Raw genomic sequence first — 27,589 nt, 5'->3', positions numbered from 1 at the left:
ACTACAGATACATATAATACTACTGTACAGTGCAGCAGGAACAGTGCTATATAGAGCCAATATAATACTACTACAGATACATATAATACTACTGTACAGTGCAGCAGGAACAGTGCTATATAGAGCCAATATAATACTACTACAGATACATATAATACTACTGTACAGTGCACCAGGAACAGTGCTATATAGAGCCAACATAATACTACTACAGATACATATAATACTACTGTACGGTGCACCAGGAACAGTGCTATATAGAGCCAACATAATACTACTACATATACATATAATACTACTGTACAGTGCACCAGGAATAGTGCTATATAGAGCCAACATAATACTACTACAGATACATATAATACTACTGTACAGTGCAGCAGTAACAGTGCTATATAGAGCCAACATAATACTACTACAGATACATATAATACTACTGTACGGTGCACAAGGAACAGTGCTATATAGAGCCAACATAATACTACTACAGATACATATAATACTACTGTACAGTGCACCAGGAACAGTGCTATATAGAGCCAACATAATACTACTACAGATACATATAATACTAATGTACGGTGCACCAGGAATAGTGCTATATAGAGCCAACATAATACTACTACAGATACATATAATACTACTGTACAGTGCAGCAGTAACAGTGCTATATAGAGCCAACATAATACTACTACAGATACATATAATACTACTGTACGGTGCACAAGGAACAGTGCTATATAGAGCCAATATAATACTACTACAGATACATATAATACTACTGTACAGTGCACCAGTAACAGTGCTATATAGAGCCAACATAATACTACTACAGATACATATAATACTACTGTACGGTGCACCAGGAACAGTTCTATATAGAGCCAATATAATACTACTACAGATACATATAATACTACTGTACGGGGCACCAGGAACAGTGCTATATAGAGCCAACATAATACTACTACAGATACATATAATACTACTGTACAGTGCACCAGGAATAGTGCTATATAGAGCCAACATAATACTACTACAGATACATATAATACTACTGTACAGTGCACCAGGAACAGTGCTATATAGAACCAACATAATACTACTACAGATACATATAATACTACTGTACGGGGCACCAGGAACAGTGCTATATAGAGCCAACATAATACTACTACAGATACAAATAATACTAATGTACGGTGCACCAGGAATAGTGCTATATAGAGCCAACATAATACTACTACAGATACATATAATACTACTGTACAGTGCACCAGTAACAGTGCTATATAGAGCCAATATAATACTACTACAGATACATATAATACTACTGTACAGTGCAGCAGGAACAGTGCTATATAGAGCCAATATAATACTACTACAGATACATATAATACTACTGTACAGTGCACCAGGAACAGTGCTATATAGAGCCAACATAATACTACTACAGATACATATAATACTACTGTACGGGGCACCGGGAACAGTGCTATATAGAGCCAACATAATACTACTACAGATACATATAATACTACTGTACAGTGCAGCAGTAACAGTGCTATATAGAGCCAACATAATACTACTACAGATACATATAATACTACTGTACGGTGCACAAGGAACAGTGCTATATAGACCAACATAATACTAGTACAGATACATATAATACTACTGTATGGAGCACCAGGAACAGTGCTATATAGACCAACATAATACTACTACAGATACATATAATACTACTGTATGGAGCACCAGGAACAGTGCTATATAGACCAACATAATACTAGTACAGATACTGTGCACTAGTAACCAGAGAGCCAATAGAATACTACTACTACTACAGATACACATAATACTACTGTACAGTGCACCAGTATTAGTACTATTTTTTTGCCTACGCAAGTGAAGCTATACAGCACCCGACAACAGCACCCGCTATACAGTGCCCCCATATAGTGCCTGTGCCCCATATAGTGCTAAATATATACAGTGCCCCTATATAATGCCCATGGCCCCATATACACATTGCCCCCAGTCCCCATATAGTACCCAATATATTCAGTGCCCCTGCTGGCTGTCCCCATATATGCAGTACCTCCATATTGTGCTCAATATATATACAGCGCACCCATATATACAGTTCCCCCATTTATCTTGTGAAACTCATACTCTTCTCTGGCCTCTCTAGTCTACTCTGCTGCTACTGACTTCACTTCAGCTCAGACAGCAGCATAATCCTCCTCTCCGCTCTGCTCCCACCATACTCAACTTCTATGTGACGGCACAGTCACGTAAAGCCTTAGGACGCAGGGGAGTTTCTTGGGTTGGTGTTACCCGGTGCGGTAGAAAATGGTGTCACCCCATACAACCACCCCCCCCCCCAAAGTAAACTTATAGCCTGTTTTGAAGGACGCCAGAGGTAAAGCTTGTTGCAGAAATATTTTTCTAAAGATTTTTTAACCATGTAAAACTACAGCTCCTAGTATGGCCTTAGCAGTGGTGAGGGGATGCTGGGAGTTGTTGTTTCACCCATTATTAATGCAGAACTATCAAGTGACTACAACTGTCAAGTGACTACAGCTCTGATAGGACATAGTGAGGAGAATACACAATGATATCAGTGACTACAGGTGACGTCATCTCTATAGTGTGGAGAATACACAATGACATCAGTGACTACAGGTGACATCTTCTCTATAGTGAGGAGAATGAACAATGATATCAGTGACTACAGGTGACGTCTTCTCTATAGTGAGGAGAATACACAATTATATCAGTGACTACAGGTGACGTCTTCTCTATAGTGAGGAGAATACACAATGATATCAGTGACTACGGGGGACGTCTTCTCTATAGTGAGGAGAATACACAATATCAGTGACTACAGGTGACGTCTTCTCTATAGTGAGGAGAATACACAATGACATCAGTGACTACAGGTTACGTCTTCTCTATAGTGAGGAGAATACACAATGATATCAGTGACTACAGGTAACGTCTTCTCTATAGTGAGAAGAATACACAATGATATCAGTGACTACAGGTGATGTCTTCTCTATAGTGAGGAGAATACACAATGATATCAGTGACTACAGGTGACATCTTCTCTATAGTGAGGAGAATACACAATAAAATCAGTGACTACAGGTGACATCTTCTCTATAGTGAGGAGAATACACAATGATATCAGTGACTACAGGTGGCGTCTTCTCTATAGTAAGGAGAATACACAATGATATCAGTGACTACAGGTGACGTCTTCTCTATAGTGAGAAGAATACACAATAAAATCAGTGACTACAGGTGACGTCTTCCCCATAGTGAGGAAAAGACACAATGATATCAGTGACTAAAGGTGACATCTTCTCTATTGTGAGGAGAATACACAATGATATCAGTGACTACAGGTGACGTTTTCTCTATAGTGAGGAGAATACACAATGATATCAGTGACTACAGGTGACGTCTTCTCTATAGAGAGGAGAATACACAATGATGTCAGCGACTACAGGTGACGTCTTCTCTATAGTGAGGAGAATACACAATGATATCAGTGATTACAGGGGACGTCTTCTCTATAGTGAGGAGAATACACAATATCAGTGACTACAGGTGACGTCTTCCCCATAGTGAGGAAAATACACAATGATATCAGTGACTAAAGGTGACGTCTTCTCTATAGTAAGTAGAATACACAATGATATCAGTGACTACAGGTGACGTCTTCTCTATAGTGAGGAGAATACACAATGACATCAGTGACTACAGGTTACGTCTTCTCTATAGTGAGGAGAATACACAATGATATCAGTGACTACAGGTAACGTCTTCTCTATAGTGAGAAGAATACACAATGATATCAGTGACTACAAGTGATGTCTTCTCTATAGTGAGGAGAATACACAATGATATCAGTGACTACAGGTGACATCTTCTCTATAGTGAGGAGAATACACAATAATATCAGTGACTACAGGTGACATCTTCTCTATAGTGAGGAGAATACACAATGATATCAGTGACTACAGGTGGCGTCTTCTCTATAGTGAGGAGAATAAACAATGATATCAGTGACTACAGGTGACGTCTTCTCTATAGTGAGAAGAATACACAATAATATCAGTGACTACAGGTGACGTCTTCCCCATAGTGAGGAAAATACACAATGATATCAGTGACTAAAGGTGACATCTTCTCTATAGTGAGGAGAATACACAATGATATCTGTGATTACAGGAGACGTCTTCTCTATGGTGAGAAGAATACACAATGATATCAGTGACTACAGGTGACGTTTTCTCTATAGTGAGTAAAATACACAATGATATCAGTGACTACAGGTGACGTCTTCTCTATAGTGAGGAGAATACACAATGATATCAAGGACTACAGGTGACGTCTTCTCTATAGAGAGGAGAATACACAATGATATCAGATACTACATGTCACGTCTTCCCTATAGTGAGGAGAATACACAATGATATCAGTGACTACAGGTGACATCTTCTCTATAGTGAGGAGAATACACAATAATATCAGTGACTACAGGTGACGTCTTCTCTATAGAGAAGAGAATACACAATGATATCAGTGACTACAGGTGACGTCTTCACTATAGTGAGGAGAATACACAATGATATCAGTGACTACAGGTTACGTCTTCTCTATAGTGAGGAGAATACACAATGATATCAGTGACTACAGGTGACGTCTTCTCTATAGTGAGAATACACAGTGATATCAGGGACTACAGGTGACGTCTTCTCTATAGTTAGAATACACATTGATATCAGAGACTACATGTCACGTCTTCCCTATAGTGAGGAGAATACACAATGATATCAGTGACTACAGGTGACATCTTCTCTATAGTGAGGAGAATACACAATAATATCAGTGACTACAGGTGACGTCTTCTCTATAGAGAGGAGAATACACAATGATATCAGTGATTACAGGTTACGTCTTCTCTATAGTGAGGAGAATACACAATGATATCAGTGACTACAGGTGACGTCTTCTCTATAGGGAGGAGAATACACAATGATATCAGGGACTACAGGTGATGTCTTCTCTTTAGTTAGAATACACAATGATATCAGAGACTAAATGTCACGTCTTCCCTATAGTGAGGAGAATACACAATGATATCAGTGACTACAGGTGACGTCTTCTCTATAGTGAGGAGAATACACAATGATATCAGTGACTACAGGTGACGTCTTCTCTATAGTGAGGACAATAGACAATATCAGTGACTACAGGTGACGTCTTCTCTATAGTGAGGAGAATACACAATGACATCAGTGACTACAGATGTCGTCTTCTCTATAGTGAGGAGAATACACAATGATATCAGTGACTACAGGTGACGTCTTCTCTATAGTGAGAAGAATACACAATAATATCAGTGACTACAGGTGACGTCTTCCCCATAGTGAGAAGAATACACAATGATATCAGTGACTAAAGGTGACATCTTCTCTATAGTGAGGAGAATACACAATGATATCAGTGACTACAGGTGACGTCTTCTCTATGGTGAGGAGAATACACAATGATATCAGTGACTACAGGTGACGTTTTCTCTATAGTGAGGAGAATACACAATGATATCAGTGACTACAGGTGACATCTTCTCTATAGTGAGGAGAATACACAATGATATCAGGGACTACAGGTGACGTCTTCTCTATAGTTAGAATACACAATGATATCAGAGACTACAGGTGACATCTTCCCTATAGTGAGGAGAATACACAATAATATCAGTGACTACAGGTGACGTCTTCTCTATAGTGAGGAGAATACACAATGATATCAGTGACTACAGTCTTCTCTATAGTGAGGAGAATACACAATGATATCAGTGACTACAGGTGACGTCTTCTCTATAGTGAGAAGAATACACAATGATATCAGTGACTACAGGTGATGTCTTCTCTATAGTGAGGAGAATACACAATGATATCAGTGACTACAGGTGACATCTTCTCCATAGTGAGGAGAATACACAATGATATCAGTGACTACAGGTGACATCTTCTCTATAGTGAGGAGAATACACAATGATATCAGGGACTACAGGTGACGTCTTCTCTATAGTTAGAATACACAATGATATCAGAGACTACATGTCACGTCTTCCCTATAGTGAGGAGGATACACAATAATATCAGTGACTACAGGTGACGTCTTCTCTATAGTGAGGAGAATACACAATGATATCAGTGACTACAGTCTTCTCTATAGTGAGGAGAATACACAATGATATCAGTGACTACAGGTGACGTCTTCTCTATAGTGAGAAGAATACACAATGATATCAGTGACTACAGGTGATGTCTTCTCTATAGTGAGGAGAATACACAATGATATCAGTGACTACAGGTGACATCTTCTCCATAGTGAGGAGAATACACAATAATATCAGTGACTACAGGTGACATCTTCTCTATAGTGAGGAGAATACACAATGATATCATTGACTACAGGTGGCATCTTCTCTATAGTGAGGAGAATACACAATGATATCAGTGACTACAGGTGACGTCTTCTCTATAGTGAGAAGAATACACAATGATATCAGTGACTACAGTTGACGTCTTCTCTATAGTGAGGAGAATACACAATGATATCAGTGACTACAGGTGACATCTTTTCTATAGTGAGGAGAATACACAATGATATCAGTGACTACAGGTGATGTTTTCTCTATCGTGAGGAGAATACACAATGATATTAGTGACTACAGGTGACGTCTTCTCTAAAGTGAGGAGAATACACAATGATATCAGTGACTACAGGTGATGTCTTCTCTATAGTGAGGAGAATACACAATGATATCAGTGACTACAGGTGAGGTCTTCTCCATAGTGAGGAGAATACACAATGATATCAGTGATTACACGTGACGTCTTCTCTATAGTGAAGAGAATACATAATGATATCAGTGACTACAGGTGACATCTTTTCTATAGTGAGGAGAATACACAATGATATCAATGATTACAGATGACATCCTCTCTATAGTGAGGAGAATACACAATGATATCAGTGACTAAAGGTGACATCTTCTCTTTAGTAAGTAGAATACACAATGATATCAGTGACTACAGGTGACATCTTCTCTATAGTGAGGAGAATACACAATGGTATCAATGATTACAGATGACATCTTCTCTATAGTGAGGAGAATACACAATGATATCAGTGACTAAAGGTGACGTCTTCTTTATAGTAAGTAGAATACGCAATGATATCAGTGACTACAGGTGACATCTTCTCTATAGTGAGGAGAATACACAATGATATCAATGATTACAGATGACATCTTCTTTATAGTGAGGAGAATACACAATGATATCAGTGACTAAAAGTGACGTCTTCTCTATAGTAAGTAGAATACACAATGATATCAGTGACTACAGGTGACATCTCTATAGTGAGGAGAATACACAATGATATCAATGATTACAGATGACATCTTCTCTATAGTGAGGAGAATACACAATGATATCAGTGACTAAAAGTTACGTCTTCTCTACAGTTAGTAGAATACACAATTATATCAGTGACTACAGGTGATATCTTCCCTATAGTGAGGAGAATACACAATGATATCAGTGATTACAGGTGACGTCTTCTCTATAGTAAGTAGAATACACAATTATATCAGTGACTACAGGTGACATCTCTATAGTGAGGAGAATACACAATGATATCAGTGATTACAGGTGACGTCTTCTCTATAGTGAGGAGAATATACAATGATATCAGTGATTACAGGTGACGTCTTCTCTATAGCGAGGAGAATATACAATGATATCAGTGACTACAGGTGACGTCTTCTCTATAGTAAGAAGAATAGACAATAATATCAGTGACTACAGGTGACGTCTTCTCTATAGTGAGGAGAATACACAATGATATCAGTGATTACAGGTGACATCTTCTCTATAGTGAGGAGAATACACAATGATATCAGTGACTACATGTGACGTCTATTATACCGCCAATATAATACCAATGTACAGTGCACCAGGCAGTAACAGTGCTATATAGAGCCAATATAATACCTCTGTACAGTTCACCAGTAACAGTGCTATGTAGAGTCCATATAAAACTATGGTACTGTGCAGCAGTAACAGTGCTATATAGAGCTAATATAATACTACTGTACAGTGCACCAGTAATAGCACTATATAGAACCAATATAACACTACTGTACAGTGCACTAGTAATAGTGCTATATAGAGCCAATTTAATACTACTGTATAATGCTCAAGATATGGTCTGGTTCTCAAAGGTTGTCACCAGCGTTAGTTGTATAGTGCCATTATTTCGACACCGTACAGCACTTTTACTTACTGCTTTCTAACCTCTTTCTAACTTTTGCAAAATCGAAGTTAGAAAGCGCAATCATAAGTGACGTGCGTTGCTATGGAGCTGCGGAGCGCATCTGTACGACAATCGAACAAATTCTGTCTATAATTCCCGAAATAGAACTTGCAGCCCATGCAACCATCTATTTTTCTCATCTACAGCAGTGCTTCCCAACCGGTGCGCCTCCAGCTGTGGCAAAACTATAACTCCCAGGATGCACGGACAGCCTTCGGCTGTCCGGGCATGCTGGGAGTTGTAGTTTTGCCAGAGCCGGAGGCAACATGGTTGGGAAACACTACAGTACAGAATCAGAGACTAATTAGGGTTTGTCACCTGTATGATGCCCGTCCACATGCGGTAGAGTGCCATCCACAGGCGGCACATAAAGTACTTTACGTGCGAACAAGGACAATGCAGGAAGAACAACATTATTACAAGCTCGTTGAATTGTCACATTGACCTCATACCTTCCAGGAAACACAAGTCTGCCCTGTCATGCCCTGATCTTAACCGGGCACTCACAATACAGGTCAGCTAGGAGTTGTAGTACTACAGATGTTGCTATGTCATGTGGCAGGGCAGTGTGGCTAACCAGATTATCCCTGTGGACCCGACTATCTCTTGTCAAGGGAGTTGTTCCCATAGTGCAAAGTGCAGGTCTGAGAACTCTGTAAAACAACTTTAACACTTTACCGAAACTTCTTGCGCAAATCCAGTCCAATCCAGTCCCTTTGGCACTGATTAAGATGTTACAGCTTCTAGCCCAGGTGAATGAATATTTTGTCACTTCCCCTTTAAAGGTTACTCTTGCAGAAGATTTACTCAATGAAAAGTCTCCGGTGTGCTATTATTAGTTTATTGCAGAGAGGCCCTTGTTCAGCTTGTCTTTTCTCCTCTGACTAAAAAGAAATCTAGTTCTTGGAGCAGGTGACTTGAAGCACCTTATCCTCACAGCACGGACTGAAACAGGATAGTAACTCGCTTGTAGATCAGGATTCCACCTAGAAATAGCACTTTGGAGTAAAAGTAGGTTTGCCTAGTAAGCGCAGGGTGAGGAGATGTTGCTTTGGCAAACACCAAACCTAGACTATTGACTAACAGGTTTTTTGGTCCATCCTTTCTCCTAGGAACTTCTCCCACAGCTTTTGGCTTAGGAAGGATCATGTGACCAAGGTATAATTCATTTGATACATGATTTATGCAAAATTTTAACCCTAACGCTCTTTATTCGCCTCACTGAATGCTGGTAATGTAACACAATGAACAAAAATAGTTTTGCCAGTAAACTCACAGTACCCCCAAACACATTCATGTAATTTTCAGAAAGTTCCCTCACAGACATGTGACAACTTATTTAGGGATGGTAGCTGGATCACAGGTACTGGGACACTACAAACTCCCCATCTTAAAATCATCCATTCTCACCAATGTTTTTGGAGGGTGGCACCTAGACTTAAAGACAATGTAAAAGCATACACAAGTGTACGGTCATAAAATGTTTTTGTTGGCATTTTAAATTATTCCCTGAGAACATCATAACAGTGAAATAGCATTCATTCGAAAAAAAAAGTTTTTGTAAAGGTATTGGGTGGATTTATCATTGGTTTTACACAGTTTTTTGGGGTGGTAAATTTGTGCAAATCATTTAGACTCTTTTAAGAAAACAATTTGAATGTGGTGCAGCACAGTTGACTTTTTGCAGTGGTCAGTGACTTGAAGACCTGAGGTGGAAGGTAAGTTCTGATGATGTTGTTGATATAAAATCCTGTGCTTACACATATTGAGATCACAGTTTGGATTGTAGAATGAAGATGTCACAGATCTTGTTGGCTCTCATTCTTGTAGTAGGCATTGGCCACTTATTATGCACAGTCCTGTAATGGGGGATCATTCGAGCGGCTCCATGTGGCAAATGGCAAAAAACATACTCAACTTACTCAACTTGGCTTTTGGTAAAAAGAAAAAAAGTGTTCCTAAGGCTAAGTTTCCACTTGATTTTTTTCTGTCAGTTTTTGGAATACTCCCACTGCAGTTTTTGTGCCAAAGCCAAAAGTATATACAAAAGGAATAGGACATATAAAGGACGGACTTATACTTCTGCTCCCTTATGGATCCACTTCTGACTTTGGCTCAAAAACTGCAGTGGCAGTATTCCAAAAACTGCCTGAAAAAAAAAAAAAAAAACAAGTGGAAACGTAGCCTTACAGTGCTAAATTAATAACACCATACAGTGCTCAAGTAATATCACTATTCATTGCTTACATAATACTAACATACAGTGCTCAAATAATATCATTATACAGTGCTTAAAGGAAACGGTCACCCACACTAAACCCAATACACCGGGTTATAGTGCGGGTGAACAGGAGACCGATGCGGGGTCTCTGACTAATATACATACCGTCTGTCTGGCGCACAGTTCCTCTGAAAATCCTCTTCTATCTGCGTGCTCAAATATCACTGTACGGTGTTTAAAGGGGTACTCCGGTGGAAAACTTTTTTTTTTTTTACATGAACTGGTGCCAGAAAGTTAAACAGATTTGTAAATTTTGTAAATTACTTCTATTAATCGTAATCCTTCCAGTTCTTATTAGCTGCTGAATACTCCAGAGAAAATTATTTTCTTTTCGGAACACGGTGCTCTCTGCTGACATCACGGGCACAGTGCTCTCTGCTGACATTTCTGTACATTTTAGGAACTGTCCAGAGCAGCATATGTTTTCTATGGGGATTTTCTCCTACTCTGGACAGTTCTTAAAATGGACAGAGATGTCAGCAGAGAGCACTGTGGTCATGATGTCAGCAGAGAGCTCTGTGTTCCAAAAAGAAAATAATTTCCTCTGTAGTATTCCGCAGCTAATAAGTACTGGAAGGATTAAGATTTTTTAATAGAAGCAATTTACAAATCTGTTTAACTTTATGGCACCAGTTGATTAAAAAAAAAAAAAAAAAAAGGTTTCCAGTGGAGTACCCCTTTAAATAAGGGCATCATACAGTGGTGAAAGAATATCCTGATCTTAAATATTACAAACATAAAGTGCTCAAACATGCCATATGTATGGTTCAAAAATTTCCAATGTTGCTTAAAGGAAAAATTGCTGTACTTTTGGGTCATGTGACTGCTTCACACCTTCATTTTCTGTATGACATATAGGGCCATATGTGAATAAAATAAAATGACTCCCACTTGGTTACCTTAATCTGTTATCCAGAGGCGTTCTCATTCTTTTGAGGTCTTGGCCATTCTGTACTTACACATATCCCCCATAATGCCCACCACAAGAGAAACCACCTCCACAAGACCCCATGGACAATAACATTCTCCATGTGACCCTGTCAGATCATGTCTCTATGGGATCAATGTTCCTCTACTTCGCCTGATTTGCAGAACAGCTTTTAGCCATTGGACTATGTCCAAGAAGTAGCACTTTCGTTGGCTGGCAACCGGTAAGCAAAGCACCAGCATTAATTTTACGAGGGTTTTGGAGTAATGACAGTGATGTAGATGTTCCAAAATGTTCGGGGCTTCCAAGAAATTTTTTTTCTGGCTTTTAATTGTTTTATTTCATGAATATTTGATGTTCCGTAGAGCTGGAAAAAGACCAGAAAATTATCTTGACCATCTATGGGACTCGTGTGGGAGGAGGAGGAGAGGGTGATGATACGATGGTGTAATTATAGGAGGAGGCATTGCATATTTTTGCAATACATGTGTCCACCACAGAACTGCCAATGATACCAGCTTCTGGGTATAGTGATATTATACTGTGGACTCTTCCTGCTAAAACCTCTGAGATTTGGGCAAAGCAAGAGAGTGAGAGCCCTTCTTTACACACCACATTATTACCTTAAATGGGTACTCCGGGGAACTAAACACATAGCCCATCCTTTCCCTCTTATCAATCTATTTAATTGTCTAAATATCATTCATTAGCTATAGAGAGCAGTTTCCCCTCTTTGGTTGTCACTAACATGCATGAAGTGAGGGAAAGACATCATCTAGCCATCCACTCAGTCTAAATCCCTCTCTAAAAGCTCCACCCCCCCCCCCCCCCCAAGAGACACAGAACATGTGGTTTCCGTCCTGCACTGATGAGTGAGTCATGCTTTCTTTAGTGCTAAGAACTGGGAGGTGTGTGCAGCCTTAGCCAATCAGACACTGAACCTCTCTCTGCTGCTACAGGGAATATATTCACAGTGTGGTGGCATTGGAGTATGGTATCTGTAGTTCAAAGCCTAGGCCACCACAGCCAGGTGATAGGTCACACAGGATTAAGGGTTCTGCAGGTTATTCCAAGCTCCGTGAGCTGAACCACTGAGGAGGGGGCCTCTCAGATGATGATAGTTTGGATTCCCCTCCCCGGAGAAGGCCCTAATGTGATATCCAGCGGGATGGAAGTTGAGATTCCCTGATGTTAAGGTGCGACGTAACACCAGACACATGGTAGTGGCTGGTCGAAGATTCTCTTTACTTGGCTCAAAATGCAGATGTGGTAATAGTCTTGGCAATACAGCTCGGTAAATGCCCAGAGCAGAGGAGCACCCTTAAAGAAGTATACATATACTCCAATGCCACCACACTGTCTGCATATATTCCCTGTGGCAGCAGAGAGAGGTTCAGTGTCTGATTGGCTAAGGCTGCACACACCTCCCAATTCTTAGCACTAAAGAAAGCATGACTCCTCAGTGCAGGACAGAAACCACATGTTCTGTGTCTCTCGGGGGGGGGGGGGAGCTTTTAGAGAGGGATTATGACAGAGACAGAGTGGATTGCTGGATGATGTCTTTCCCTCACTTCATGCATGTTAGTGACAACCAAAGAGGGGAAACTGCTCTCTTTGGCTAATGAATGATATTTAGACAATTAAATAGATTGATTAGAGGGAAAGTATGGGCTATGGGTTTAGTTCCCTGGAGTACCCATTTAAGGTAATAATGTGGTGTAAAGAAGGGCTCTCACTCTCTTGCTTTGCCCAAGCCTCAGAGGTTTTAGCTTAAAAAGTCCACAGTATATGTTATATTAAAAGGGTCCTTATCGATTATCTCCCAGCAGGGCTCACACACGTGTAGTCATCACTTCTCTCTCTCTCTGCAATTCCCTGTGTGAGGTGCAGACAACTTGAGATGTAACTCTAACAGCCATGAGGATGACTAGGCCCGGCTCCTACAGCTGTTCTACAAGTTTCTGTATAGAAAAAATATTTACCATAGCCGTACATTGTTTAAATGGGCACTCTCATTTAAAAAAAAATGTTTGCTATTGCACTCCTTATGGTAAATAAAAATGTACTTTGTTTAAAAAAAATGAAGTTTTCTATGTTTTATTTGTGTTTAAAAAAGCTGCCACTAGGTGTCTCCCTACTTGTCCAGATCACTTTTTCCCCCATCTCTTGCAAACACTTTGGACTACTGCTGGCCTGGCAGAAGTCCAAAATCTGGAAATGCAGTCTGGAGTGCTGAGGGGGGGGGGGGGGGGGGGGGTGCAGCCTTATCCAATCATAGCTCATCTCACACTGAACTGCTCTTGGCTGTGTGTAGCAGAGTGAGGGAGGAAGTTCTCCCCTGTGTGGCTTCAGATGATGTCACTCCTGCTGGGGAACGCCCCTTCCCAGTCTGTGAATCTGACTGAGACTGAGCAGAAAATACAGAACAATATCAATTTAGAAAACTAAAAAAATAATCAAATTAAAGGCAGGGGGTGGTTTATCATGATGGGGGCAGTAAAATTTAAAGACCATGAGAGGTACTCTTTAAATAACACTAGCATACAGTGCTGAAATAATCCCGCCATTCACTGCTCAACTAAAAAAACTCCCATAAAGAGTTTGAATAATATAAAAACTTAAAAACACCTGAAGCGTATAGACACAATTGTTCTCAATTAGTTATATGTGCCCAAAAATTTCGCCTTTTCACAGAAGCCATGTACCTTTTCTTAGTAATGGTGAGTGCCAGAGATGATCAGATATTAGGAAAGAAAGGGTATTGTCAATGACTTGTATGATAAAATACATTGCCTAAGTATTAACCAACCTACCCCCCCCCCCCCCCCCCCCCCCCCTCTGTGAACATTTTGCTATTGTTACAAACTGGAATTCATATAGCTTTGTGACATAACCAATAATGAGAACTAGAGATGAGCGAAGTTACAGTGATTTCATTCGTCACAAACTTCGCGGCTGGGCGGTTGCTTACTTTAGGCTGCATAAATTAGTTCAGCTTTCAGGTGAAAGCTGAACTAATTTATGCAGCCTAAAGTAAGCAACCGCCCAGCCGCGAAGTTTGTGACGAATGAAATCACTGTAACTTCGCTCGTCTCTACTGAGAACAAAAAAGTCGGTCGGTGCCGGAGGCCGTGATCGTGACGTCACGACCACACCCCCTCATGATGTCACGCCACATCCCCACCATTCATGTCTGTGGGAGTGGGCGTGTCAGCTGTAGACATGAAAGGTGGGGGCGTGGCGTGATGTCACAAGGGGGTGAGGCCATGACATTTGTTTAGAGTAGCGGGACCCCCTCGATCAGACATCTTATCCCCTATCCTTGTGATAGGGCCATAAGATGACTAGCAGTGGAGTACCCCTTTAAGGGTACACATCCACAAACTTCATACATCTAGAGATGCAAATGTTCGTCCATTCTTCTTGGCGGAAAAAAAAACTGAATCTCAGCCACATTGGATGGAGACGTCTGTGAATGGTAATTTTCAGGTTTAGATTTTCTTTTGGATTCAGTCTGGGCTGAGACTGGGCCATTTTAGGACATAACATGTATATTGTAAATCGTTCCATTGTAGCGCTGGCAATATGTTTAGGGTCATTGGGGGAGATTTATCAAAACCCGTCCAGAGGAAAAGTTGCTGAGTTGCCCATAGCAACCAATCAGATCACTTCTTTCATTTTTAACAAGGCCTCTGAAAACTTAAAGAAGGAATCTGATTGGCTGCAGCGGGACCCAGCAGAGAACAGCAGCGGTGATGTCACTGAGCTCCGCCCATGCCCCAAGTTGAGCCCAGAGTTGAGGATAATGAAGAGGATTGCGGGAGAACCACAGCACGGAACGGGACAAGGTAAGTATCATCATTATCATCTGACTACCACTACCAGAACGCACCAATCTTCATGACTACTCCAGGGGGCCACAACCTGGGGACCTGACTAGCCCAAACTTTCATGGCAGTTTTAGGGTACCATAAACCACCATAGAAGGAAGGGCAATTTTAATTATTTGGGCCAGGCCAGGTGCAAGGATTTTTGCAACCCTAGGCAAAAGCTCATTTTGCCGCCCCTTGACCCGCCCATTAGCTCCACTGTTTGACATGCCCCACCTTCATACTGGGGTGACACACTGTAACAAACCTCCTCCTCATGTAATCTCCTTACTACTGGAGTGGCACACTGTAACAAATCCCCTACTCGTGTGATCTTCTTACTACTGGGGTGACACACTGTAACAAACCTCCTCCTCATGTAATCTCCTTACTACTGGGGTGACACACTGTAACAAACCTCCTCATGTAATCACCTTACTACTGGAGTGACACACTGTAACAAATCCCCTACTCGTGTGATCTTCTTACTACTGGGGTGACACACTGTAACAAACCTTCTTCTCCTGTAATCTCCTTACTACTGGGGTGACACACAGTAACAAACCTCCTCCTCATGTAATCTCCTTATTACTGGGGTGACACACTGTAACAAACCTCCTCCTCATGTAATCTCCTTACTACTAGGGTGACACACTGTAACAAACCTCCTCCTCATGTAATCTCCTTACTACTGGGGTGACACTCTGTAACAAACCTCCTCCTCATGTAATCTCCTTACTACTGGGGTAACACACTGTAACAAACCTCCTCCTCATGTAATCTCCTTACTACTGGGGTAACACACTGTAACAAACCTTCTTCTCATATAATCTCCTTACTAATGGGGTGACACACTGTAGCAAACCTCCTCCTCATGTAATCTTACTGTGGTGTCTCAGTACCGTATTACATACCGTACCTAGTGTAGAGGTCCCCAAAGTCAGAGTAACTACGCTCAGGTAGGGTCCCTCAGGTGGGACAGCCCCTAGTCGCCTCTCCTAAAGTCTAATTCTCTAATGTTAATACGTGTATGTATTTAATAAATAATTAATATCTAATATAATGTAAAGTACTTACCTTGTTTGGTGTCGCAGGACCTTCAGTCATGTGACCGTGTTAATATCCTCTATGGTATGTTGGAGGACCTTTGGAGGTCCTTGGGTCATAAGTTACCCACAAGTCCTTGTAATGGTGATTGACACAAGTATTGGACCAATTAGCATTAGTCCAGCCCCTGTCCATATAAGGGAGCTGTAGCCAATTATCGCTCTCTTGGGTTGCTGCTCTCGTGGATGCCGGACTAGCAGGACGGATCTGCGCAACTTGCAAAGACACGCTAGACCTGAAAACCTATCGGCCTCAGCTGAACTAAAACCGTGAGTTCTAAACTTCCCCCGCTAATGCTAGCGTGACTACTGGAACGTGACTAAATCACCTAAATCCAGTGGAACAGCGCCTAATACCTAAAGACTCTAAATTGCTAAAGTCCCAACCTTTGTCAATCTCCAAAGAAAGCAGTTGTATGCATAGAGACTGTTCAGTTTATGAAGCTTGCAAAAATATTCAGTAAAAGTTATACCTGTTTCAGAAAACTCTCTGGTTGTGGACATTCCCTTATTATCTACCTCCCTATCACTCTTGGGAAGGGTGGCTGTAGGACAAGCATTACTGAGGAGCCCTCACCCTGGTGTCACGAATAGCAAGGGTTAACAAGCACCCTTTGGTCACCGCACAGCTACACTCCCCATACCCTACATCCCCCAGGCTATCACATTATTACTGGGGTGACACACTGTAACAAACCTTCTTCTCATGTAATCACCTTACTACTGGGATGACACACTGTAACAAATCCCCATCTCGTGTGATCTTCTTACTACTGGGGTGACACACTGTAACAAACCTCCTCCTCATGTAATCTCCTTACTACTGGGGTGACACACTGTAACAAACCTTCTCGTGTAATCTCCTTACTACTGGGGTGACACACTGTAACAAACCTCCTCCTCATGTAATCTCCTTACTACTGGGGTGACACACTGTAACAAACCTTCTCATATAATCACCTTACTACTGGGGTGACACACTGTAACAAACCTCCTCCTCATGTAACCAATCAGGGGTTTTGGCGGGGTTTTGCTGGATAGGCTGTTGCTTCGGATGCTGGCCAACTTTATTGCTGGGAGCAGAGTGGTGCCCCATCAAGAATGCGCTCTAGGCGGCTGCCTAGTGTGCCTAAAGGCAAAGGCGGCCCTGATTTGGGCCTTCACTTCTCTACGATGTCTTTTTTTCTTCTTCTAAAACAGTGATCTAAAACTGTGGCCCTCCAGATGTTGCAAAACTTCAATTCCCAGCATACCCGGACAGCAAACAGATTAATCCTATGAACCCGGGGCCTCTGAATATTGTAAATAAATCCATCTTTATATAAGGCGGCTGAGTCAGAGCTGGCATCCAGATAACGTCTCAGATGCATCCAGCGCGCTCGCCCTGGAGAAAGCGATTTGGCCGTTGTTAGGGTATTGTCTTCTCATGGTTGTGAAGATGACTCATGTAATCTACAACCACCTGGACGGGGCATCTATTTGTAGCCGTGAGACATCACAGCGGCACAATGGGTTACGTATTGCGGTATTACATCACCATGGACCTTGATTATAAAACATATGTGCAAAATAGCATTATATAACAGGAGTATGGCTGGGGGTGATACAGTGATCCCTCAACTTACAATGGCCTCAACATATAATAGTTTCAACATACAATGGTCTTTTCTGGACCATTGTAACTTGAAACCAGACTCAACATACAATGTACAGACAGTCAAGAACTGTGAAATGCGTCACAACTGGAGGAACTGACCAATTAGAATGGACATTCACTGGTAAATCACCTCTATTACTGAAGTGCATGCACTGACTGTCTGTCTGGTAGCGCCCCCTACAGTACAGGGAGGTATTACATGTTCTGTACTCTTTACCTGTATTACTGAAGTGCATGCACTGACTGGCTGTCTGGTAGCGCCTCCTACAGTACAGGGAGGTATTACAGACTGCAGAGACCCTTATCTCCCAAGATTAAACCCCTAGTCCTTTCCCCAACTAAATAATAATAATAATGACAAACACAAAATTAAATTTTTATCTGTGGGTGAGGGTAGGCCACAGCTTTATTATAAATAATAAAATTAACATTTTTATAAATAACCGTAGAAAAATAAACTGTATAAATTAACTCTGTTCATCCTGCGAGGTGCTGCCACACCCTCCGGTGCACAGGTCTACCCCAGGATGTAAACTCTTCACTCTTCTACCGCCAGCTGTGACTTCAAACAGAAAACACATAACACAAAATAAACACCAACAGGGGAGGGAGGGCGGGACAAAATTCTCCGGGTACTAGGGGCAGAATGAGGTGAAGGAGGAGAGATCTCCCTTTTAAACCGGTGGGAGGAGGGTAAAAACCCGGGAAAAAAGCACACCCATGATTGGTGTGATCCCCAGCTCTCAAGTCTCTGGGCAGTTTAGGAGGGAGGGGGAGGAAAAGCAGGGCGACACAAAGTCTGTAGCTGGGGAAAGGAAATTAACCCTTACAGTACTTTTTTCAACCTAAGCTCTGCAGTCAGAGGGCAAGCAAGTTATACACAGCTTGCCCTGACATGTTCTATACTCTTTACCTGTAATACTGAAGTGCATGCACTGACTGGCTGTCTGTTAGCGTCCCCTACAGTACAGTGAGGTATTACATGTTCTGTACTACTCTTTACCTGTATTACTGAAGTGTATGCACTGACTGGTGTCTGGTAGTGCCCCCTACAGTACAGGGAGGAACTACAAGTTCTGTACTACTCCTTCCCTGTGCCAGGGTTAGCTGCTCCTTTTGGACACCAGGTGAGGGCGGCTCCATTTGGGACACTGGGTGTACTGTATAGGACCCTGAAGAAGCTCCTGTCCTCTACATAAACCATTGTTTCCCAACCGGGGTGCCTCCAGCTGTTGCAAAACTACAACTCCTAGCATGCCCGGACAGCCAACGGCTGTCCAGAGGAAAAGTTACTGAGTTGCCCATAGCAACCAATCAGATTCCTTCTTTAATTTTTTTAAAAGGTCTCTGAAAAATTAAAGCAGTCCTCTGATTGGTTGCTATGGGCAACTGGGCAACTTTTCCTCTACACAGGTTTTGATAAATCTCCCCCTATTACTCCATAGCACAGAGCCACATAGACTCCATGGGGGGAGATTTATCAAAACCTGTCCAGAGGTTGCCGAGGTGCCCATAGCAACCAATCAGATCGCTTCTTTTCGCTCAGCAACTTTTCCTCTGTTCAGGTTTTGACAAATCTCCCCCTATATTTTTCATCCATTGTTTATTTAATGTTAAGCAGGGACGTAACTATATATGACCCTGCCCATGCCCTTTGCCGCAATTCTGCTCTACGAGCACCATAAAATACATCATCAGAAAATGGAAAGAATATGGCACAACCGAAAATCTACCAAGACAAAGGCCGTCCACCCGAACTGACAAGCTGGGCAAGGGGAAAATTATCAGGGAGACAACCAAGGGGTCCATGGTGACTCTGGAGGAGCTGCAAAGATTAAAATGGTTACCCAGGATTAAAAAAAAAAAAAAAAACAGGCCTAATTTCTTTCAAAGACCACTCCCTGTCTGTTTCCACTTTGCGTGTGGTATTACAACTTGGCTCCATTCACTTCAATGGAAATGAGCTACAGAACCACAACCAACCTGGAGACAGACAGGGAGAGGTCTTTGAAAGAAATTATCTCTGTTTTTCAATTTCTGGATAACCCCCTTAACGGGTGGGAGAATCTGTCCACAGGACGACCATCAGTCGTGTACTCCACCAATCTGGCCTTTATGGAAGAAGGGCAAGAAGAAAGTGACCCCAAGAAATCCTGTTTGGAGTTTGTCACAAGCCATGTGGGAGACACAGAAAAAACATGTGAAAGAAGGGGATTTGGACCAAAATTGGAATTTATGGCCTTAGGGCAAAACACTATGGGGGGAGATTTATCAAAACCTGTCCAGAGGAAAAACTTGCTGAGTTGCCCATAGCAACCAATCAGATTGCTTCTTTCATTTTCGAAAAGGCCTGTGAAAAATGAAAGAAATGATCTGATTGGTTGCTATGGGCAACTGGGCAACTTTTCTTGTGGACAGATTTTGACAAATCTCCCCCCATTGTGTGGAGGAAACCCAACACTGCCCATCACCCTGGGCACATCATCCCCACAGTGAAACATAGTGGTGGTAGCATCATGCTGTGGGGAGACATCTCTGTGGTACTGCAACATACTCTGGGGAAAGGCAATGTGGCTAGTTGTTGCCCCCATTGGCCTTCAGCTTCTGCATCACATGCCCCACCTGCCCCCTCTCCAGCTACGCCCCTGAGGAATGGGTTTAATTGTGACATTTGAGGTTCTTTGTTGCACCCTCTAAGGATTCTACCATTGTTCAGGAATTGGAAGGACATATGATTATGTGAGTCCTCTAGGTAAGTGGAATATGAATGGTGCCTGTTGTGTGTAAGTGGCGAATATCTGGCATGTCTTCTGTGTATGTGGCTTCTGTTCCGAATGAGTTATAGGGGAATGGCGCTACTATGTTTTGTGTCCAATGTGTAAGTGGCACACATGCAGCATGGGTCAAGGGTATGGGGGGTACGTGTACATCATTGGTCCAGTGCTAACAGAGTAACATTGTAATATAGTTCATATTGTTGAAAAAAAAAAGTCCAACCAATATCCCTATTGTATCCCTACTGTGTTAATCCAGAGTAAGGATTAAAAAAAAAAAAAAAAACTTATGAGGCTGATGCCAATTGCCCCAAACAAAGAGAAAAAAATCCTTCCTGACTTCAATATGGCCTCAGAATATATCCCCTGATCAACATTCTGTCTCTATAGCTATAGTATCCATAACCTGCAATGTTATTACTCTCCAGAAATGTATGCAGCCCCTCCTCCTAGACTCTTTAATTGAGTTTACCATGACCACTTTCTTAGAAGTCCTTGCATTCCATAGCCTTACTGCTCTTACAGTAAAGAACCCTCGTCTGTGCTGGTGTAGAAACCTTCTTTCCTCTAGACGTAGAGGATGCCCCCTTGTTATAGATACAGTCCCGGGTATAAATAGATCATGGGAGAGATCTCTGTACAGTCCCCTGATATATTTATACATAGTTATTAGGTCTCCCCTAAGCCTTCTTTTGTCAAAAATAAATAACCCTAATTCTGATAATCTTTCTGCGTACTGTAGTCCTCCCATTCCCCGTATTACTCTGGTTGCCCGTCTGTGAACCCTCTCCAGCTCCACTATATATTTCTTGCACACTGGTGCCCAGTACTGTACACATTCCATGTGAGGTCTGACCAGTACTGTACACAGTATTCCCTGTGTGATCTGACCAGTACTGCACACAGTATTCCATGTGTGGTCTGACCTGTACTGTACACAGTATTCTATGTGTGGTCTGACCAGTACTGTACACAGTATTCCGTGTGTGATCTGACCAGTACTGTACACAGTATTCCATGTGTGGTCTGACCAGTACTGTACACAGTATTCCGTGTGTGGCCTGACCCGTACTGTACACAGTATTCCATGTCTGGTCTGACCAGTACTGTACACAGTCTTCCATGTGTAGTCTGACCAGTACTCTACACAGTATTCCATGTGTGGTCTGGCCTGTACTGTACACAGTATTCTATGTGTGGTCTGACCAGTACTGTACACAGTATTCCGTGTGTGATCTGACCAGTACTGTACACAGTATTCCATGTGTGGTCTGACCAGTACTGTACACAGTATTCCGTGTGTGGCCTGACCCGTACTGTACACAGTATTCCATGTGTGGTCTGACCAGTACTGTACACAGTATTCCATGTGTAGTCTGACCAGTACTCTACACAGTATTCCATGTGTGGTCTGACCAGTACTGTACACAGTATTCCATGTGTAGTCTGACCAGTACTGTACACAGTATTCTATGTGTGGTCTGACTAGTACTGTACACAGTATTCCATGTGTAGTCTGACCAGTACTCTACGCAGTATTCCATGTGTGGTCTGAGCAGTACTGTACACAGTATTCCATGTGTAGTCTGACCAGTACTCTACACAGTATTCCATGTGTGGTCTGACCAGTAGTGTTGAGCGGCATAGGCCATGTTCGAATTCGCGAATATTCGCGAATATATGGACGAATATTCGTCATATATTCACGAATATTCGCATATTCGTTATATTATCGTTTTATTTTCGCATATGCGAATATTCACGTATGCGAAAATTAGCATTTGTGAATATTGGCAAAAACAAAATCAGACCATGCGAAAATTCGCATATGCGAAAATTAGCATATGCTAATTTTCGTATATGCGAATTTTCATGCGACAGTCTCACACAGTAGTATTACAGCCTTCTTTACACCACACAAGCTGGAAGCAGAGAGGGGTGATCACTGTGATGTGTACTGTGAAGAAAAAAAAACAAAAAAAAAAACGAATATTCGTAATTACGAATATATACCGCAATATTCGCGAAATTCGCGAATTTGCGAATATGCGATATTCGCGAATAATATTCGAATTGCGAATATTCGCGAGCAACACTACTGACCAGTACTGTACACAGTATTCCATGTGTAGTCTGACCAGTACTGTACACAGTATTCTATGTGTGGTCTGACCAGTACTGTACACAGTATTCCATGTGTAGTCTGACCAGTACTCTACGCAGTATTCCATGTGTGGTCTGACCAGTACTGTACACAGTATTCCGTGTGTGGCCTGACCCGTACTGTACACAGTATTCCATGTGTGGTCTGACCAGTACTGTACACAGTATTCCATGTGTAGTCTGACCAGTACTCTACACAGTATTCCATGTGTGGTCTGACCAGTACTGTACACAGTATTCCATGTGTGGTCTGACCAGTACAGTACACAGTATTCCATGTGTGGTCTGACCAGTACTGTACACAGTATTCCATGTGTGGTCTGACCAGTACTGTACACAGTATTCCATGTGTAGTTTGACCAGCACTCTACACAGTATTCCATGTGTGGTCTGACCAGTACTGTACACAGTATTCCATGTGTGGTCTGACCAGTACTGTACACAGTATTCCATGTGTAGTCTGACCAGTACTGTACACAGTATTCCATGTGTGGTCTGACCAGTACTGTACACAGTATTCCATGTGTGGTATGACTATAATCTGTACAGGGGTAGAATTATTTCCTTCTCATGTTCATGTAACTTTTATTTTACGATTTTGTGTATTTTTTAAATTTTATTTAGCATTTAAAATTTACACCATTCACGTGCAGTAAAAATGATATTAGAATTTCATTTACTGGGTCAGTACCATTACAGTGATTTCCATTTTATATTGTTATATTTTATTAGTAGTTTGGCAAAAAAAAAAAAAAAACTGTTAAAAAAAATGTTGCCACATTTCTAGACCCATAACTTTTTTTCTTGATGGGTATTTTTATTGCAGAGTTTTTATTGGTATCATTTAAAAAACATTCAAAATTCCTTTCCATTCAGCTTTTTTGGGAGGCAGAGTAACATAATAATACTGCTATTTTTCTTTTTTTTATATAGCATTGACCATGAGGGAAAAATAATTATATACTTTTATAGTTCTGGTGGTTACGAACAGGCCCCTTAGTGACCGCTGTACAAATACGTACGGGTGGTCACTAGGGTGTTAAAGGGACGGGGGAATATTTATGGTTTAGCAGTTTTGCATTGGGTCAGGAAGTTCAACACTGAAGGTACTAGGCATTATGGTCGCAAGTTAGAACCCATTGCAGGACCTTTTTAGTCCCAAGTCTTTTTGATTGTTGGTTGAGACTCATTTCAGGACCTTTTTAGTCCCAAGTGAGGAACCATTGCGGAGTCTTTCTGATTGTTGGTTGAGACTCATTTCAGGACCTTTTTGGTTTCAGTTTAAAGCCTATTGCAGGACTTTTTCGGCCCGTGGTTAAGACCCATTGCGGGCCCTTTTCAGCTTCAGGTAAAACGCTATTGTGGACTTTTTTTTTTGACCCCAGGTAAAGTCTTATTGCAGGACTTCTGATCCTAATTTTAGACTTTAGGACTTTTTTAATCCCAGGCTAGGACCCATGGCAGGACCTTCATGACTGTGCTTGAGACTTATTGTTTCACATTATGACCCTATTTAGGCCTCACAATGGGTATTGATTTAGGCCAGTAAATCTTTGTGGATAATTTATTTTTCTTTGTCTTAATGGCTCCAATATTTCTCCATTGTTGTATAAATACAATTCATGATCAGATACTCTTATACCTACAATCCCAGGTAGTTAAATCCGGTCCCAGCCAGAATTTTTCTCTCAGGCTTTATGTTTGCATCTTCCTCATAACAATGGATTCGCCCTAGAAAACATAAACAGATGATCGTACTCGTACGCCGCCATGAATAATATTTACATACCTCACGGCCGGGTTCTCCTTCCAGGTGCTGAAAGTTTTATGACTTTTCAAGTGAATGTTCCAATTGAGTTCATCCAGCTCCCCAGGTTAATATGGCAAGTAAACAATACGGCCCTTTGATATGAGCGCACAGAGCGTCCCTGTCACCTGCCCGCGTCTATGAATCGCCTCCAATCCGACACGCCAGGCACATTAGGATTGCAACAAAACAGTCACGACCGCGTTGTTACTCTTAATGGATTGTGCAAATATTGTTATGGAAACGGCGAACTAAAGAACATTGCTTCTAGTGGAAATTTAGGCAAACGGGGACACCTGTCAACTGCAGTGGAGCGTATGATTGAGGACCAATTCTTGTGTTATGTAATTATATTCAATGGATATATTGTGGGTCAAGACACTGGCATCAATAAATGCTGCACAGCAACACAACATGAATTCTCTCTACTCCTGTGCCTACTTCTAAAGCACCAGTAATGGGCACCAGCTACTTCTAAAGCACCAGTAATGGGCACCAGCTACTTCTAAAGCACCAGTAATGGGCACCAGCTACTTCTAAAGCACCAGTAATGGGCACCAGCTACTTCTAAAGAACCAGTAATGGGCACCAGCTACTTCTAAAGAACCAGTAATGGGCACCAGCTACTTCTAAAGAACCAGTAATGGGCACCAGCTACTTCTAAAGAACCAGTAATGGGCACCAGCTACTTCTAAAGCACCAGTAATCGGCACCAGCTACTTCTAAAGAACCAATAATGGTCACCAGCTACTTCTAAAGCACCAGTAATGGGCACCAGCTACTTCTAAAGCACCAGTAATCGGCACCAGCTACTTCTAAAGAACCAATAATGGTCACCAGCTACTTCTAAAGCACCAGTAATGGGCACCAGCTACTTCTAAAGCACCAGTAATGGGCACCAGCTACTTCTAAAGCACCAGTAATGGTGACGTAATGGGGACGTAATGGGGACGTTCACACGTACAGTATTCTGTGCAGATTTGATGCGCAGGATTTTCTGCTGCAGATTTCAATGTAAACTGAATGGCTGAGCTTCTAATCAGCAGTTACAAATCCAGCGCATCAAATCTGCGCAGGATCCTGTATGTGTGAACGAACCCTAAAGGGGTATCCCGATCTGACCCCAAGACATAACTTACTAATATAGTGTTATCACAAATTGTACTGGCTTCAGCATGAAGCTGACTCCTCTGTCCATTTTAGGAACTGTCCAGAGCAGCATATGTTTGCTATGGGGATTTTCTCCTCCTCTGGACAGTTCTTAACCCCTTAAGGACGCAGGACGTAAATGTACGTCCTGGTGCGGTGGTACTTAACGCACCAAGACGTACATTTACGTCCTAAGCATAACCGCGGGCATCGGAGCGATGCCCGTGTCATGCGCGGCTGATCCCGGCTGCTGATCGCAGCCAGGGACCCGCCGGCAATGGCCGACGCCCGCGATCTCGCGGGCGCCCGCCATTAACCCCTCAGGTGCCGGGATCAATACAGATCCCGGCATCTGCGGCAGTGCGCGATTTAAATAAACGATCGGATCGCCCGCAGCGCTGCTGCGGGGATCCGATCATTCATAACGCCGCACGGAGGTCCCCTCTCCTGCCTCCGTCCGGCTCCCGGCGTCTCCTGCTCTGGTCTGTGATCGAGCAGACCAGAGCAGAAGATGACCGAAAACACTGATCTGTTCTATGTCCTATACATAGAACAGATCAGTATTAGCAATCATGGTATTGCTATGAATAGTCCCCTATGGGGACTATTCAAGTGTAAAAAAAAATGTAAAAAAATGTAAAAGTAAAAGTAAAAAAAAAGTGAAAAATCCCCTCCCCCAATAAAAAAGTAAAACGTCCGTTTTTTCCTATTTTACCCCCAAAAAGCGTAATTTTTTTTTTATAGACATATTTGGTATCGCCGCGTGCGTAAATGTCCGAACTATTAAAATAAAATGTTAATGATCCCGTACGGTGAACGGCGTGAACGAAAAAAAAAAAAAAAGGCCAAAATTCCTACTTTTTTAATACATTTTATAAAAAAAAAATTATAAAAAATGTATTAAAAATTTTTTATATGCAAATGTGGTATCAAAAAAAAAGTACAGACCATGGCGCAAAAAATGAGCCCCCATACCGCCACTTATACGGAAAAATAAAAAAGTTATAGGTCATCAAAATAAAGGGATTATAAACGTACTAATTTGGTTAAAAAGTTTGTGATTTTTTTTAAGCGCAACAATAATATAAAAGTATATAATAATGGGTATCATTTTAATCGTATTGACCCTCAGAATAAAGAACACATGTCATTTTTACCATAAATTGTACGGCGTGAAAACGAAACCATCCAAAATTTGCAAAATTGCGTTTTTCGTTTTAATTTCCCCACAAAAATAGTGTTTTTTGGTTGCGCCATACATTTTATGATATAATGAGTTATGTCATTACAAAGGACAACTGGTCGCGCAAAAAACAAGCCCTCATACTAGTCTGTGGATGAAAATATAAAAGAGTTATGATTTTTAGAAGGCGAGGAGGAAAAAATGAAAACGTAAAAATTTAATTGTCTGAGTCCTTAAGGCCAAAATGGGCTGAGTCCTTAAGGGGT

The 27,589-nt window shown here is 41.6% G+C and overlaps 1 long non-coding RNA gene across 2 annotated transcripts in view; it reads right to left on the bottom strand.

Moving 5' to 3' along the window:
- Window positions 1–25,599, bottom strand: part of LOC130284103 (uncharacterized) — a 55,623-nt gene extending 30,024 nt beyond the window's left edge. The window contains exon 1 of one of the 2 annotated variants that reach the window (XR_008846925.1): window positions 24,831–25,599. This is a non-coding gene — a long non-coding RNA (uncharacterized LOC130284103). The remainder of the gene's footprint in view (window positions 1–24,830) is intronic. The other variant, XR_008846924.1, reaches the window with a different exon arrangement.
- Between the last annotated feature and the right edge of the window lie 1,990 nt (window positions 25,600–27,589).

This window comes from Hyla sarda, chromosome 8 (genome assembly GCF_029499605.1).
Source record: "Hyla sarda isolate aHylSar1 chromosome 8, aHylSar1.hap1, whole genome shotgun sequence".
Classification (NCBI taxonomy): domain Eukaryota; kingdom Metazoa; phylum Chordata; class Amphibia; order Anura; family Hylidae; genus Hyla; species Hyla sarda.
This window is presented reverse-complemented; position numbering and strand designations above follow the sequence as displayed.